A 16378-nucleotide genomic window follows, 5' to 3' on the forward strand; every position below is an offset into this window, starting at 1 on the left:
GGAGTCTTGGGGGTGTTGGTGGATGTTTTTCTGAAGGAGAGAGGTTTTTGTTTAGGAGGCATGTATATTTAAAAAGCCACGCAGAGGATGAAGGCTAACGTATAAAGTTAACCTTTGAAGTATTGTACTCTGTTTCATGTATCTATCTTCCATGGTTTAGGTATGCTAGAGATGTTTGTAGAAAGGTAATTTTTGTTTATTGGGATTTTTTTATTTTTTCCTTGGTTCGGGTCTACAAAGTTCTTCAAGGAAACTGAAGTACCAGCTCTTCTCAAATGGAAGTCCAGTGCACTTGACAGAAATCCTTCACTGTTAATATCAGAGGGCAGTTCTTTAAAACAACAAACAAATAAAAAAATGCAGTGCAGGTGAAATGGAAGAAAAGAAAGCAGGCAGACTGTTTTGATTTTTGTTGCATGATGTTCTCTAACATAAAAATACTTTCTTTGAGAAAACGTAATCAACTCTACAGAAGGACACACTGTGATAAATCTTCCTTCTGTGATTTAAGGTAGTAACACATGACCTGGCAGGAGAGGAGGAGAAAAGTGTTCTCGAAGCACTCTAAATTGTCCTAATCACTTAAGCAAACTGCAGTGATAGTTTCTACTGGTGTTCCAGAGTGAAACACAAAACCTGCTTACAGACTCTTTTTTTGCCAGCTTTCCTATGAAGGTTTGACCTCCAGTAACTGCATAAAGCGATCAGTGATGCAATGGTAATAACTTTAGAAGCTACAGTAATTTGCTTGACTGAGGATGAGTGAATCTTTAGCTCATAGACAAATTGTATTTTACTGTTGGAAGTATGTAATTCTACATGCAATAGATGATGAGTGGAGAGCATAAATATTTTAATGAATTTTGTGGTGGGAGAGTAAAATGAGACCACAGCAATTTGCTTATTTTCATCCTGGGTGTGAACCAGGTTTGAAACTGTCTCTCTACACTTGCTTGAAGGGAGTAATGTAATAATTCTCTGTACTGCTGAAGTCTTCCAATCTACATGATCTGATATTTGTAAACATGATTTGTATCAGGACAACCTTCGAATTTCATATAACTACAATTAAAAAGTGAAGTATCTTCACTGATCTTATGTCAATCACAGAGAAATACTAAGTAAAATCTAATGAATCTTTGACAAAGTGAACATAAATATAATGTTTATTAGTGAATAGGTTATAAATACATCTTCACAGATTTATTTTTTTATGAATAAAATCTTCAGTTAAAACACAAGATGCAAATATATATGAATATGTTATATACTCCTTTGCACTCCACATGATGACTCAAATAACTTTCCCATCATTAGTAAGTTTAATATCCAGACCTTCCTTTTTTCATCAGTGATACCTCATAGTTATCTTTTCCAATCACTTTGTCAGTTTACACTGTAAATCACAGAATCACAGAATGGCAAAGGTTGGAAGGGAACTCAAGGATCATGAATCTCCAACACCCCTGGCCAAATGCAGGGCCACCAATCTCCCCATTTAATACTACACCAGGCTGCCCAGGGTCCCATTCAAACTGGCCTTGAACACCGCCAGGGATGGGGCATCCACAATCTCCCTGGGCAGCCTGTTCCAGCACCTCACCACTCTCTGTGTAAAAATTTCCCCCCGACGTCCAACCTAAATCTTCCCTCCCTCAACTTAAAAACTTTTCCCCTTGTCCCCAGTTATCAACCCTTTCAGAAAGTTGATTCCCCTGCTGTCTGTGGGCTTCCTGTGTATGTATATGATAACTCCAGAGAAAGGTTTTCATTTCATTGTTCTTTCAAGTTCATATTATTTGCTACTGTTGATAACACTCTAACAGTATTTTGAATCCCTGTGGCTGTGATTTTCTTTGTGCATTCTCAAGCTTTTCTCAGTGGTGTGTAGCAATAGGACAAGGAGGCATGGCTTATATCCTGAACGCAGGAAGTTCTGTACTAACAAGTTCTTTATGGTAAAGGTGATGGAGCACTGAAAACAGGTTGCCAAGAGAAGTTGTGGAGTCTCCTTCTATGTAGATATTCAGGACCCATCTGGACACTTACCTGCGTGATCTATTGTAGGAAACTGCCTTAGTTGCAGGTTGGACTCAATGATCTCTTGAGATGCCTTCCAGCACCCCCGATTCTGTGCAATTCCATAGCAAAGGAAAGATGATCACAGAATAAGTAAAAATATATGTTTCTAAATACATTAAAAATATGATATCTCTCTTCTCCCCACCATTACTCAAGACATGGTATATTTCACGTTTTAATTGAAAAGAGCATCTATGGGATAAATACCATTATAGACAGTAGAAAGATTTTTATTTTTGCAAAATGTGAGAAGAACAACTGCAGGCTCTGGGATATCCAAAATCCATCAGCGTTCTACATCAGCAAAAGGATAGCAGGTTCTTAGATTGAAACAGTGGCACTGAGGACCCAAGATCTTTAAGTTTGGGAACTTGAGACAGGCTCTATTCTGAACTAAAGCAGTGGTCACTTGTGAGCAGCTGCAGGTCCTAGAGCACAGATTGTACTTTAGTTTGTAAAAGACTAGAGCTTGTGCACTTAAATGTGATGTGGGGGAAAAGAAAAAAAAAAAGCATTGACTGTGGGACTCTTTCTGTTACAAAGAATCATAGAATATCCCAAATTGGAAGGGTCCCACAAGGGTCATCGAGTGGCTGCACACAACCAACCCAAAATCAAACCCTATATCTGAGAGCGTTGTCCAAATGCTTCTCAATCTCCAGCAGGCATGCTGCCCTGGAGAGCCTGCTCTGATAGCTGACCTTCATTTCATCCAGCTATGCTACTTTATGACACAGAGATTTTTGTACATTGCAGCTCTTACAGTATTTTTGCAAATGAGTTTTCAAACCACGCTGCAAAATATCTGCCAGTCATGAAAATGCTGACAAGTCTCTACATTGCCCAATGTTATGAGGCAGGCTGACAGCCTTGTGGGATAATGTGCCCTTCATTGGGATGGGATTCAGAAGTTCTGACTGGTGCACATCAAAGGTTCAACTAATCTAATGCTATGTCTGTGAAAGTGGCCACAGTATCAGAGCTTTCTTGATATACTCTTCCATAAGTGATAGATTACCTTTGCTGCCTGCTATTGATGTTTTTACTACAAATGTCTCTAATTGCTTTCTAGACTTCTGAAAATGCTTGTTATTCACAATAGCCCCTAGAACTAAATTTCAGAGCTGGAGTGTTGGATGAAATTGTGACATTTTTTATTTTATTTTAAACTTGTCATAACATAAACATGTCAGTGATGATATAATCTGAAGCTTCCTGGATAAGATACAGTCAACAATCATTTTTACTTGCCTTGCCATGAATATACAGATCCCTATCATGTCCTTACTTAGCTGCCTGTCTTTCAAATTAAAAGATCCTATACAACAGTATCTTCTTATATGGAATCCATACATCCATAACACCAATTTACCTTTGACATTTTTTTCTAAGCACTTTCTTTTTGCTCTGTATCCTTCTTGAATTAGGGAGGTCAGACTTCCCCTAAACACTTAAGATGTATTCACATTGTGAACTTATGTTTTCTACTTTTCTTGTTGCTTCTGTAGGGATTCTTTACATTCAGTATTCTTCTCTGACTGCAGCAACTTATTCAGCTGATGTTTTCATTGAGCTATTTATTATAAACCCTGAACTTCTAACTGGATGTTAGCAACTGTTTTGGATCGTGTCAAGTATATGTCAAGGTAGTATTGTTTTTCTCCATAGACAGGATTTTTTATTTATTAAAATTGAATTTCATCCATATTTTATCACCCAGGTGTTCTGTTTAGTGTAATGAAATTACACTAAATTAATCCTAGTTTTCAGTGCCCTAAGGGGTTATTACAAATAACTTCACCTTTTGTTCATGTCACCTTTATCTCAGAAGTCAGAATGTGACCTGAGTTTTGCTCAGGTGCTTTAAATCACATAAAGATGTTTCTAATGATATTTCAGTGAAGTGAATCCTGTGCTAATTATTTCCAATATTATCCTAAAAACTTTCTAAGAAAACATGTACCACCTTTCTAGATATCCTCAGTTGGAATGGAGCAGTAATTAATACTGTTTAAATTTTTTGTTTGTTTGTTTTGGCTTAGAGCTTATAATCACATTACTTCCTTTCAAGATAAACACTTTCAATACCCTTAGCCTTTTGTTGACAGATCTTTTATTTATTTATTTTTCCTCACACAACTTCAGGCATGGAAATATTACAAGCTCAGCCACTTTTGTTGTATTTTTGTCATTCCTATTTCTTCCAAACGAAAATCTACTGAGTGAAAAGTTAGAAGGGTAGATTTGTAGCAATAGCTGCACAAAACAGGGACCTTCCGTTTGTGACAGTGCTAGAGGAGGGACTTAAAGACACACTGAAATACAGCATTTAATGATGTAAGTGGACTTATCTCCATAGAAAGCAAACAAGAGATGTATCTGACACCAGAAGACTGCCTTACTCATATTGATAGCATGTCAGATGTCACTAAGAAAATAGCTTGCTTTGAATATACTTGAGACAATTTGGAAATTTGAACTGAAACTGTTAAATTATTTTAAAAGAGTTTTGGAAAATGCAAACTTCCAGTTGGTTGTGGGATTGTTGTCAACTACAAATCAAAATAGTACAAAATGGAGACAAACTGTCATAGATACAAGGGCTGCTCTGAAAGTAATGCCTCCTATTTTATTACATTGGCCCATGATGTCAGAAGCAGATGTTAGTGCTATGGCAGTAGAGGTTGAACCTTTCCACCAGTACTCCATTAATTTTTGTGGCCATGCAACCAATTCATTTGATATTAGCACAGTGAGATGGTGGTGCATTTCAGCAGTGGTAACAGAGACATGAAAGACAAGCCACGTTCTGGACAGCCATGTAGATTTTCATGAGTGAAGCATGTGGGATCTTGTTCATCACTGGTGAAAATGCACAGCTAGTGGTAATGATTATGTTGAAAAGCAGTGTTCTGCTGCTGAGAATTTATCAATCAGTGTTATTGTACTCTTTGTATCTGTTGTAATTTATATGGAAATAAATAGGAGGCATTATTTTGGAGAGATCTGAGGGTCTTTCCTGATGGTAAATAGGTTGACATTACTGTAAAAGTAAAAAGGAGATGTGATTTACAGATGCTGCCAACTAGCTACTAAACAAGACTGCATTTGTCTATTTCCAGTGGCTTTTGTGATTAAATTTTATGTATTTATTCATTTCTGTTGTTTCTTACTGCTTGTCTGATTTGCTATGAAGCTGATGTACCTGTGTTCTCTTTATGCTCATGATGTACTAATTTACACTGTAGTTGACATACTTTTATTTCCATTGGGTGTCTGATATTCTCTCCTGTTTTGCTGCTAATTTGCATTGTTTTTTTGTTTTGTTTTGTTTTTTTTTTCTGATATTTCTTTCTACCTGTCCTTCATTGTCCTAGCGGAATTCTTCTGACAAGATTATTTTCTTGGATCTTCAAATAAATAAATTCCAGTATTTCTTTTGATACTGTAAGCTTTATTACATGCCTGTCTTTCAGTTAATTCTCTCTGGTGGACAGTAGGATTTTTCCTTTTAGCTTAATGTACTCACATTTTCAAATTTTTTTGATAGCATTACTTAGCTCTTTTGACATTTCCTCATGGTCTTCTCATTGCCTTAATCATTTTATTACTCATATCTAAGAAGAAATTCTTCTTAGAGCTGGATGGAATTTTTCTTGCTTTAAAGTGTTTACTTTCCCACCTTTAATATTGAGTAGATTGAATTTAAAATTTTCTCCACCACATTGCATGATTATACCCAGATTTCTGTAAATTTTGATATTAATTCCTTCTGAACTTTTTTTTTTTTTTTTTTTTTTTTTTTTACGTTATGTGTGAAGTCATCTTTTTAAGGTTGAACTTCCTGCTTCTGATCCTTTTTAGTTTATCTCTTTGGCCTCTTCATCACTGCAACACCTCAAATTAAATAGAGCCTGAACATTTTAATCAATGTTTACTGCTTCATACAATTTGGTAATAGAATATGATGGTTAAGATCTTAGGACTATTCTTGACAAAGGGCAGATGTAATTCAGTATTAAAGAGAAACACTTAAGCACGGGAAAATGATTACTTAGAAGGAATATATTTTAATGAGGTAAGTAAAGCTAGTGGCTTTCCAAGAGAGACTATGAGTATTTGTGCTATGTTTTTGTTGGGTTTTTGTTTGTTTGTTTGTTTGTGAAGAACGCAAACAAACAAAAAATACATGACCTATTGACAGTATAAATCAGAGTTAGAGCAATGTCATGCACTATCACCACCTTTATCTCACAGAAATGTGATCTGAAATAACAAAAATATTGATCAGTGCAAATTTGAAGTATTTATAAAAGTTTCTTGGAAGCCTTGTAGTAAATTCAGTATGGTTATAAAAATGCGTAGCATTACTTGCCAGCTTGGAGAAATTTATATATATCCGTACAGTGTTAGTACTTTTAGGTGGTAATTTTTAGTAGCTAAATCTCAGAACCTGCCATATTAATATCAGAAATTATTTCCCTTTTTACTTTTGTCTTCACTATGAATAAACTATTTTTCTGTTATTATCCCAGAATCCTAAAAGATGATTTCCAGAATATTACATTTTGTTTTTAAGCTGCTATCACCTGGATAAAACCATCACTTCTGGTTTTGGAATTCTTATCAGAAATTCGGTCATCTTTTTGCTCCATCTGTTATACCTCTGCTGACAATTGAAATCTAAATATTTTCCTCATCAATAATAAATGATTAGAAAAGTGTCTCCACTGAACATAGGTCAAGACATGTTAGGAAAACTGGACAGTGTTCCAGCATTCCTTCAAGTGTCATGCTTTCACCACACGTAAAAATATGTATTATAGTAATACAGAGAGAGATTCATAATGTAGAATATTGCATATAGATACATAAATATATCATGAGAGGAATAAAATCTTTCCCATCTTGATGATTATCTTTTTGTCATCATGGCCTTTGAATAAGATATTCTATCACTGTAAATTTCTTTGGATTCAGCTCTCATTTGATGTCTGCAGGAAAGAGGTAAGGTTGCTGAACACCATTGGACAGCAAGTAATGCATGACACTCGTGTATTCTCTGATTGTTGTACGTGATAAAGGATTAACCTCCAAATATTACATCTGAGATACTGGTATCTTCTGGTTTAAAACTGGGTTAGACAGAGAAAATACTTTTAAAATATATGCATACACCAATGGCTTCTGAGTGGTTTTTTTTATTTCTTTGAAGTTCAGAGCTGTATCAAAGTTCATGAAACCAGTCACACCAATTTTAAATTATTTTTTTTCCTCAGGGCAGAAAAAAAAGAAGCAAAGAATTAAAAAAAGAAAGAAAGAAAGAAAGAAAAATAAAATAAAGAAAAAAAAAAAAAAAAAAGGAACACCAGAATAGAGTTTCCTTCTCGTATACTATAGACTGAAACAAACACATTTTATAAAATGAAAGCCATTCTAAAGAATTCCCTTGAGGAGATAACAGCCACACAAGGCAGCTATTACTTGTACTCACAATTGCATCAATCTTTGATCTTTATTGTTATGGTATTATTTCTATTCTGGTACTATAAAAATGTTCCTTGTGGATTTTCCTTAAATAATAAATGTGCCTACCCTAAAACTGCTTGGAAAAAGAGATAGCTGCAGATCAGTGCTGCAAATAAAAGCTAAGGAGCCCCTTTATTTAATTTCATTTCACAGAAATGACTGTGAGATTGCTATCTTGAGAGAGGACCAAAAATAAATTTTTCACAGTTCCCATTTTCACTAGTCTTTACCATGCAGAATAGATTTTATTCCATTTCCTATTCTTCCTACAACTTCCATCCTGAGAATTTGGACAAAGTTATAATTTTGATATCCAAATACATCATATAAAAAATCAGTGGTCTGTTTCTTTTCTTTTTTTTTTTCTTCTTTTTTTTTTTTTTTGACATTTCCATCAAATTGAATTTTACAATTTGATATATTGGTAATCAATTTACTTAAATCTTATTGGGCACTGTAAATGATGTTGAATAAAGAATGGAGATGTAGAGAAGAAGCTTGCTACATAGAGTGTATACATAACAAGAAAGCAGTGAAAATATTAAGAACAAAGATCATCAGCAATAACGCAGAAGAACTCTGACTGTTTACTGATGGATAGACATATAAGTGTTTTAAGAAATCTTCTTTATAAAATCTTACATTCAAATGAAGACCACCACATTAATTTTTGGAAATAGAAAGATCATATTTATGCGGAAAGCTTATTTTCAGAAATCTCTTTTATAATTTTGTGTGGTTTTATTTGGATCCAGGAATTGAACTTCATGACACTTTCAGTTTATGATATTCTATGATTTTGTGATACCTGTCATTGTAAGGTGCTCAAAATGTTCCACAAGTCATAAATTACATCTTAATCTACATGAATTTAATTATGCTGGGGAAATTTTATATTATCTCGCCATTTATTTACTATTATTATTACAAATCACATAATATGAAGAAAAACAATGATCAGGAAAGTTATACCTCTGTGAACTCAACCTTAGAATTTTCCATAAATGAAGTAGCATGAGGAAAAAGAATGACAGGGAAGGCCCTTATATGTACCTCATTGCTGCTTCCCTTTCAGCCGTCAAGTTTCTCCCTTCCCTGCTTCCACTCCATCAGATGACTTTGTAATGCACTAAAATGATGAGTTTCAGTATGCATTCTATTGCTAGGCATATGGGCAGTGTGAATTGCTGTAGGAACCACAATTCATACCATATTTGTAGTCACTTGTGGAGCTGCTTACCACTTGGAAATTACTAGCAGTATGAAGTCTATATCATATTGATCTCACACACAAAATTCCTTCAACTTGTACAATCCCCAGAAGTCTGGTGTGCCCTGAGAGCAGTTTTTTTTTTTTTTTTTTTTTTTTTTTTGCCCTTTCTCCATTCAGTAGTAATACCTAGACAAAAAGATAAGAAAATGTTAGATAAAGTTCCCACTCCAGATTCAGCTGTGACTGAATGATCATTAAATGACAAATAGCAGGATGCTCACTTGTGCTCCCATACTACATTGGATGACTCTAGGTTAATAGTGTTACATATGCCTGTTAATATATTGGAGGAAAAAAAACCTTTTACCAAGAAATATTCTTTCTCCAGCTTTCTTTTCACTGTTCAAAAAGAGCATTTGCCTTGAAAGATCCTTAAAATGGAATTTAATATGATATCTGTCTCTTTTCTGCAAATAAAAGGGAATTGATCTCTGAAGTTTTCAGTATGCCTGCTACACTATGTAGCTCTTCCAGTAGGAAGTTCTTCACTGCCAATATGTAGAGAGATGATTTGGGGCTGTCTAAGTCTCCAAATGATGATTCAACTCCATAAAACTAGTGTGAATCTGTGTGGGATTCTGACTGCCTTAATAAGAAAGGAAAGTAATTTCTTGCAAATCCAAAGGGCTGCCAAAAGGTTGTCAGTTTTGTTGCAGTGTTTGACCTATGTTATTTTAAATAGAGGTGGCATTCATCATTTTTTTTTTAATCTTCCCAACACTTCTATGCTTTCCTATTGCATTAAAGTGAATAGATCTGTCTTTTCAAAGTGGAGCATGTTATTAGTTTTGGCTCATAACAGCCTCTCTCTTAGCAGTTCCCTTTGATCTGTGTAGCTTGGACTCATTATCTAGTCATTAAAGTAAATAAACATGAATTCCTCCCATAATCATAGCGCAAAACTGCAGGATGTTGCCATAATATTAGGCATAATTGTACAGAATTATTGCTGTAATATTTTAGCAATGTGCTACAGAGCTGTCAAGGTCAGAACAAACCACCTAAGTGCGATGCAGAAAAAAAAAAAGAAAATCAGATCCAAAAAGTTCAGATGCAAACATTAGAACTTTTTTTCCTTTCAAAAAAGTAAAAGTGAGAAATGAAGTGAAAGAGTGAAAGAGATTGCAAAGTTTTTTAAATATACATATATTTTTTAATTAAGGGTTTGAAATTGCATTGACAAAAAACTTGCAGGACAAAATACTAAAATTTAATTTACCATATTTTTTTAATCTGTTAGGATAGATTATACTTTAATTATGTTGGATAAATTTTATGACTAAAGTTTTAACCACCAGATTTCTGTTTTCAGAGCAATTTTGTGCTTGTGCCTATTGTAACTCAGCTACACGCCTGCATCAATCCAGATAGTCTCCATAATAAATTGCATCTGCAAAAATTGAAGTTTCATTAGTGAGGAGGAATATCAACCCCCTTAAAGAATACTGTCCATTTTTTTCCATGTCCTTTCATGACCCTTTTGATAGTCGATGTTTATATATATTTAAGGGTGTAAACATAGGTAAGTTGATAGAATTACTAGCTAAAATTAATGGGTAATATTTATCTCATTTAAAACTTCCATTTAGAGCTATTAATGCCTCTTTGTTTTTGATCTGTATTGTGTTTTGCTTGAGAAATGGCACTGCTGATATGCATTTGTTCCTGTGTTTTATGGCTGGACACGTCTTTTTGAGCTAGCCCCTTTACACACTACACAGCAAATGTGATGCACTTAGATTTGCTTTTTATTTTCCACAGCCTGTGACAGGAACAGAAATGGATAGTTATGATAGACAGACTCAGAAGATAAGGCTCAGACATTTGTATGAAACTCTTTGTGGGGAAGATGTTATCTGCCTGTAAGAGATACCTGAGCAGTCTGTCACTTTCACACTTTGGCAACACTTCTGTATATCTTGTCATGCTAATAAAGTATCATTGAATACAACTGACATCACATTCAAGGCTGCAAAACGAGAGTGGGAATAAAAATTTCACTGCTTACATGACTCTAAACCTAGCAACTTGAAAATGCAGAATTTTGAAGCAGTACACTTTTCAGGAAAATAAGACAGGTGACATTCAGATTCAAAACAATTTTCTGTTAGAATGATTATTCTGTGTATGAGGACAAGCTCACAGTCATAGTCTCTAGCTTCTTGTGATCTGTATATGATGCATTTTCAGTAAAACACTGCAGAAACTAGGAGAAGTGAATGTGTTCTCGTCCTATACATTGTGTTCTTGTCTAGATACATATGTATACACACATACAAGAAATACCTTGATGCAAAGCAAAAAGCAGAAGGTGATTTTCAGAAAGGTTAGGAATGCAACATTTTAAAACTCATTAAAATGAGAAATTTCCCTACAAGGAAAGCAATTCCCAAGCAGGCTGAAAAGTTAAGCTAAAAGTGTAAAAATAAGTTGAACCATAGAAAAGAAAAATGGTATGTGGTGTGATAGTAATGTCTTCTATCTTATTCAGTAGTTGGAAACTAGTTTAGAAAGACTTTTCTTTGTTCTCATTTTACTTCTCAAGATATTTTTTCCTGAGCCTCAAGAGGCTTGAAAAAGTGTGATCTCCTTTGAAAAAAAATTCAAGTTACTTCTTCAGGGGGTTTTCTTTCTTTTCTTCTTTTTACCTCCATTTTAATACATTTTGCAAGATATGAATACAATGGCTTAATAGAAAAGCAAAGCCAGTAATCTGTTTCTTTTCAAGTAGTACTACTCACACCTTGAAAATTGAGGAAAATCCTAATGATTCAACTGGCATTCATATACTCGTGTTGAAAGACAAACCATGAAAATATTCACACTTAATTGCAGATAGCCATTAAAAATGATAACACAGCGCATTAGCCAAATGATCGCAACATACTTTAAATCTGACCATCATATTCAACATGATGCTTAAAGTATGGATTATTTTGAACAAAAAGGATAACAGGACTGAGAGAATTACATAACACTGATAAGCACTTCTGAGAATTGAAAGATATTTTTGTTAAATTGTCCTAGCAATAGTAACTGTCCTTGGGTCCACTATCCTACCTCATAGCAGCCTGCAAAGTAGACTTTGCTCTGCTAGTGATTTGTCTGGCCTTAAATTTAGACTTTCATACAGCCAAATGGTTACTGCCTTCAAAAACAAACAAACAAACAAAAAACCTAAAAGCTAAAAACAAAACAAAACAAAACAAAAAACCTAGAATACCCAATTGCACTAACTGGAGAACACTGTAGTGAACCCTTTTCTTTTCTCTGAAAAGAAGAAGTTGTTGTGGTGATTTCCTGTGGCATTTAAATTAGCTGTCTAATGGTCCACAGTTAGTAGAGTGGGATGGAAGATACCTTTGTAGAAGGAAGCTGCTCCCACTTGCTAACTTTATCTCTTCCTTTGGGTATCCGAACATACCTTCTTACTTTCATTGTGTTGGTCAGTGAAGGAGATTTAGAGATTAGAGATTATTTTAAGTCTTACTTTATTTTTATCCAGTTTTCAGCCTGTAGTCTCCTAAGATTTAATACCTACTATTTCATCCATACATTCACTGCCACATGCATATGTCTTCCTCAGTCTACCCCTTAGCTCTCAACAATTTGTATCTGGCTGTTGTGCTTCCCAATGAACTAGTTTAAAAACTGTTTGGGTGTGGTGCTCAAGGACATTATTTATCTGAGGGTTGTTAGAGTCAGGGTAGTATGGTTAGGTTGCAGTTGGACTTGATGATTTTTAAGGTCTTTTCCAACCTGAGCAATTCTATGATTCTATGAATGTGCCCTACAAAATTTCACCATTGTTTTAGCATTATCTGTACAGCATCTAGCATAGTAATAGACATTGAATTCAGACTAGAGCCTTCAAGACTTTCAACAACTAAAAATATTATAAAAATAACTAATTTCATAACAACATGGGTAGATCAACCTGAAATTCATTACCAGTCATTTTGATTTCTGGGATAACTGCCATAAAGCAGCTGATTGTTTTCATGTGGTGAAATTGGAAACATAATTAATAGCTCTTTATTGTGAATTAATTTATCAACACATTGTCTTAGAATTTGAAAATCCTATTTCCATTAGATCAATAAAAATATAATAAAATATTTTAAGAAGTCTTTTTTATTTTTAACTAAAGAACATAAAAGATTTCCAGTGCAAGAAGAAATCCAAGAGATATCATTTGCATGTGGGATCTAAAAGATGAAAAAAAAGTAAGAAAACAGAGCTACATTATTTTCATCCACTTAAATAATGAAATTATACTGAGCTTTCAGATTTGCTTAATGTATTATTTTCTGGTATACTAGTGCATGTTAATATTACATTGATATTATTTCTATAAAATTCTATATAAAAATATTAAGCAGAAACAAACATCTAGCCAAATGTTTAATAGGTACTGATGTTCCAAGAGATTGATAAATCATATAAAATTACATATCACCACAGCACAGGAGAACTGAGAACGGTTTTCACGAATTCGCTTATAACATGAATATATATGTGTCTATAGTACCTATAATGTAGTATCAATGAAAATTTTTAATGTTTACTGCAAGCAAGTTACAACACAACATATATATACATATACATATATATAGCATATTATAAAGTAAAAGTACTCTTGCTCTATTTCTACTCAAAAGGACTGTGATGAATGGAAATAATTTAATTTTTTCCTGCCAGATTTTCTGCTATTGTTATGCATAACTACTCTACTACCTTTGTAGCCCTGATGTTTTTATATTCTTTTTTTTCCAGCATACAAGAAGTATTACGTCATACATTAAAGAATTGTTATATTAAGCACTTTCTGAAAGAACTCCAAAACTACAGAGAATGAAGTATCAACAAACTATACAAATTATACACATTCTATATTAGCTATGTGTCCAATAGAAAACACTCTCATTTTGCCTCATTTTGTGAATGGTATCCTCGATTAAAAAAAAATAAAATAAAATAAAAAATCAAGTGAAGCCAAAGGAAAAAAAAAAAAACAAGGGGAAAAAATGGCTATACTGAACAACCTGAGCATCCTTACCTCTACACATTTTTCTCGAGCATAGTTTCATAACAGTTTGAACTCATATAAAAGGGCACTGCTGCTACCATATTTGAACCTTTGCCTTAAACTCTGTACTTTGCTTAGTTGATGATAATTAATGATTATTTGGTCTTAGACAAACTGAAGAAAAAGCAGTTAAACCAAGCAAGCCACTTTGTATTTTTTCTTGTAAAGTTAGAACAAATGAGTTAGAGTCATTTCTTGCTTTCTCTGTGAAACCTAAAGCCAAAAATATCATCCTCTGCTGCATACCCGCCTTTTTCATCTTTTCAGTATTTAGTAATTCAAGCACATGATTTGGTCTTCATGAGTCTGTCTGCGATTAAATAAAACAGTCTACAAGTACTTCCTGGTGAAAAATTAAGTCATATGGTCAGCTGCACAGGTTCTTATATGATTACAAGATTTTGCATGATATATTCAGTGTAGTATTTGTTTGCTCATGCATGAGCAGCTATTGCCACCAGGGATGTTTAAGACATCCTTGTTACCCATTCTTTAAGATATCCGGGAAGGTTTGGCAGATCCTTACCATCATTCTGAAATAGCTTTTAGGACAACATATGGACTCTATAATATTTGTTTAGCAACCAAATAGCATCATACATATGTTGCTGAATATGGAGTATAAATGAGTAACTTGATGGTGTTGGTAGGATTTGTATGATCCACTCTATGTTCAAAATCATGGCTATTGCAAACCACTGCAATGATAAAATCATCAGCAAAAGGACAAAATAATCAGTTTTGGCAAGTAACAGAAGCTGATAAATACTATCAGTGCAACAGTCCACAAGCAAAACAGATATTTTAGCAGTCGTGTAGTACTGGATGCTCTCACTGCCTTTTCCAGAGATCAGAAGCCATCCACTACAGGGGTAGCTTGGATAAATCCAAGATTTATCTGTGCTCCTGCACAGAGAAAATGGAAAATTTGTCAGATGAATTATGAGTGTGTTAGCTTAAACTGGAAATTCATTAAACCAAAGGAGGCAAGTACCAAAAACAAATGTGCAGAGGTAAGCATACTTGTCTCTGGCTATGTAAATAATCACATAACTCAGAATCCAAATACAAGCTGCAACAGAATAGAAACAGAAATAAGACACCTGTAGTCAAGAAGTTGAAGACAGCAAATTAAAAGAAACCAGAAATATTTGAGAAAAATCTGAGCCATTACTTGCTTGGCTTTTTGTTTGTTTGTTTGTTTGTTTGCATTTTCAACAATCAAAAGAAATAACGACATAGAATGAAACTACCATGATCTGAAAGAACAGAAGTAAATCTCACAATTAAGTGAGAGTGTCAGCGCAATGTGAAGAAGTGGGAATTACAGATTTATCTTTTGAAGAGTTTCCATGTTATTTTGGCCATGCTGATGTGAGCAAAGGTTCTAAATTCATGGCAAACTGAATTCTAGCAGCTCTGGACCTACCAAGAAATGTGTCAGCAAATATTAGTAACAACTCTGAAGAGAGGATCACTTGCTTTCAGTTCAGTGTAAAGCAAAAGCCCAGAGAGGCTGATGTGTTTGCACTGACCTAGTATGCTCACTTATTGCTGGAATGATCAGTTTCTATTTATCTGAAAGTAAATTTTTAAAAGAAAACACATTTTTGAAAACATTGAAGAAGTGCTAAAATGCCTATATAGTGGTATTTGGCTGTAGAAGTTTTTCACTTGTTCCATGCCATGACTACAAGTCTTACAATGATAACTACTGAACTGCACATTAGACTCTGAAACTGCACTCAATGCTGGCACTTACTTAAACAAATGAAACCCTGGCTGTAGTATTCTTGCAGTTTTAAACAGCATTAGCAATATGAAATTCACCATGTTCAGAATTGAACTCCATTTTGTATCCCTCATGAAACAAAACAAAACTCCTTAAGTCATTTGTCCTTTCACTTGTAGGGGAAAAAAATAAAAGCATAAAAAGGCAAATGCCTATTTCCACAACCGTAATGCTATAACATTTTCTTGGAAACTTTAGTAGATGTCATTCAATGAAATTTTCTTTATCTCTGAAAATGCAAACCACTTGCTGTGACTTACTTGTTACATTTTCACAACCAATCGGCTGCCCTAATTTCCTTCCTTCCTAGTTAAAGTGGCAATTCTAAATCCTTAGTATAACCTTTGAGCCAAGATTTGTTTGGAAGGAATGAAGTCCAATATCCTTGTGGAATCAAAGCCTGCTGTATATTCCCCTTAGAAGCTTCCTTGTGTGTCCCAAGGATCCTGGATGATCCACACAAAGCACACTATTTCGTCACTGTTTTATCTCCTAGCTTTTCCTTTTGTGAAAGATTTTGATTTAACACTGTGCATTCGGGCTTGATAAGCTCATATGAAAAAGCAGGCATTCAAGTAGCATTTATAAAAGTAATAACACTAGTGCAGACTAC

The sequence above is a fragment of the Tetrao urogallus genome, assembly GCF_951394365.1.
Source record: "Tetrao urogallus genome assembly, chromosome: 3".
Lineage (NCBI taxonomy): Eukaryota > Metazoa > Chordata > Aves > Galliformes > Phasianidae > Tetrao > Tetrao urogallus.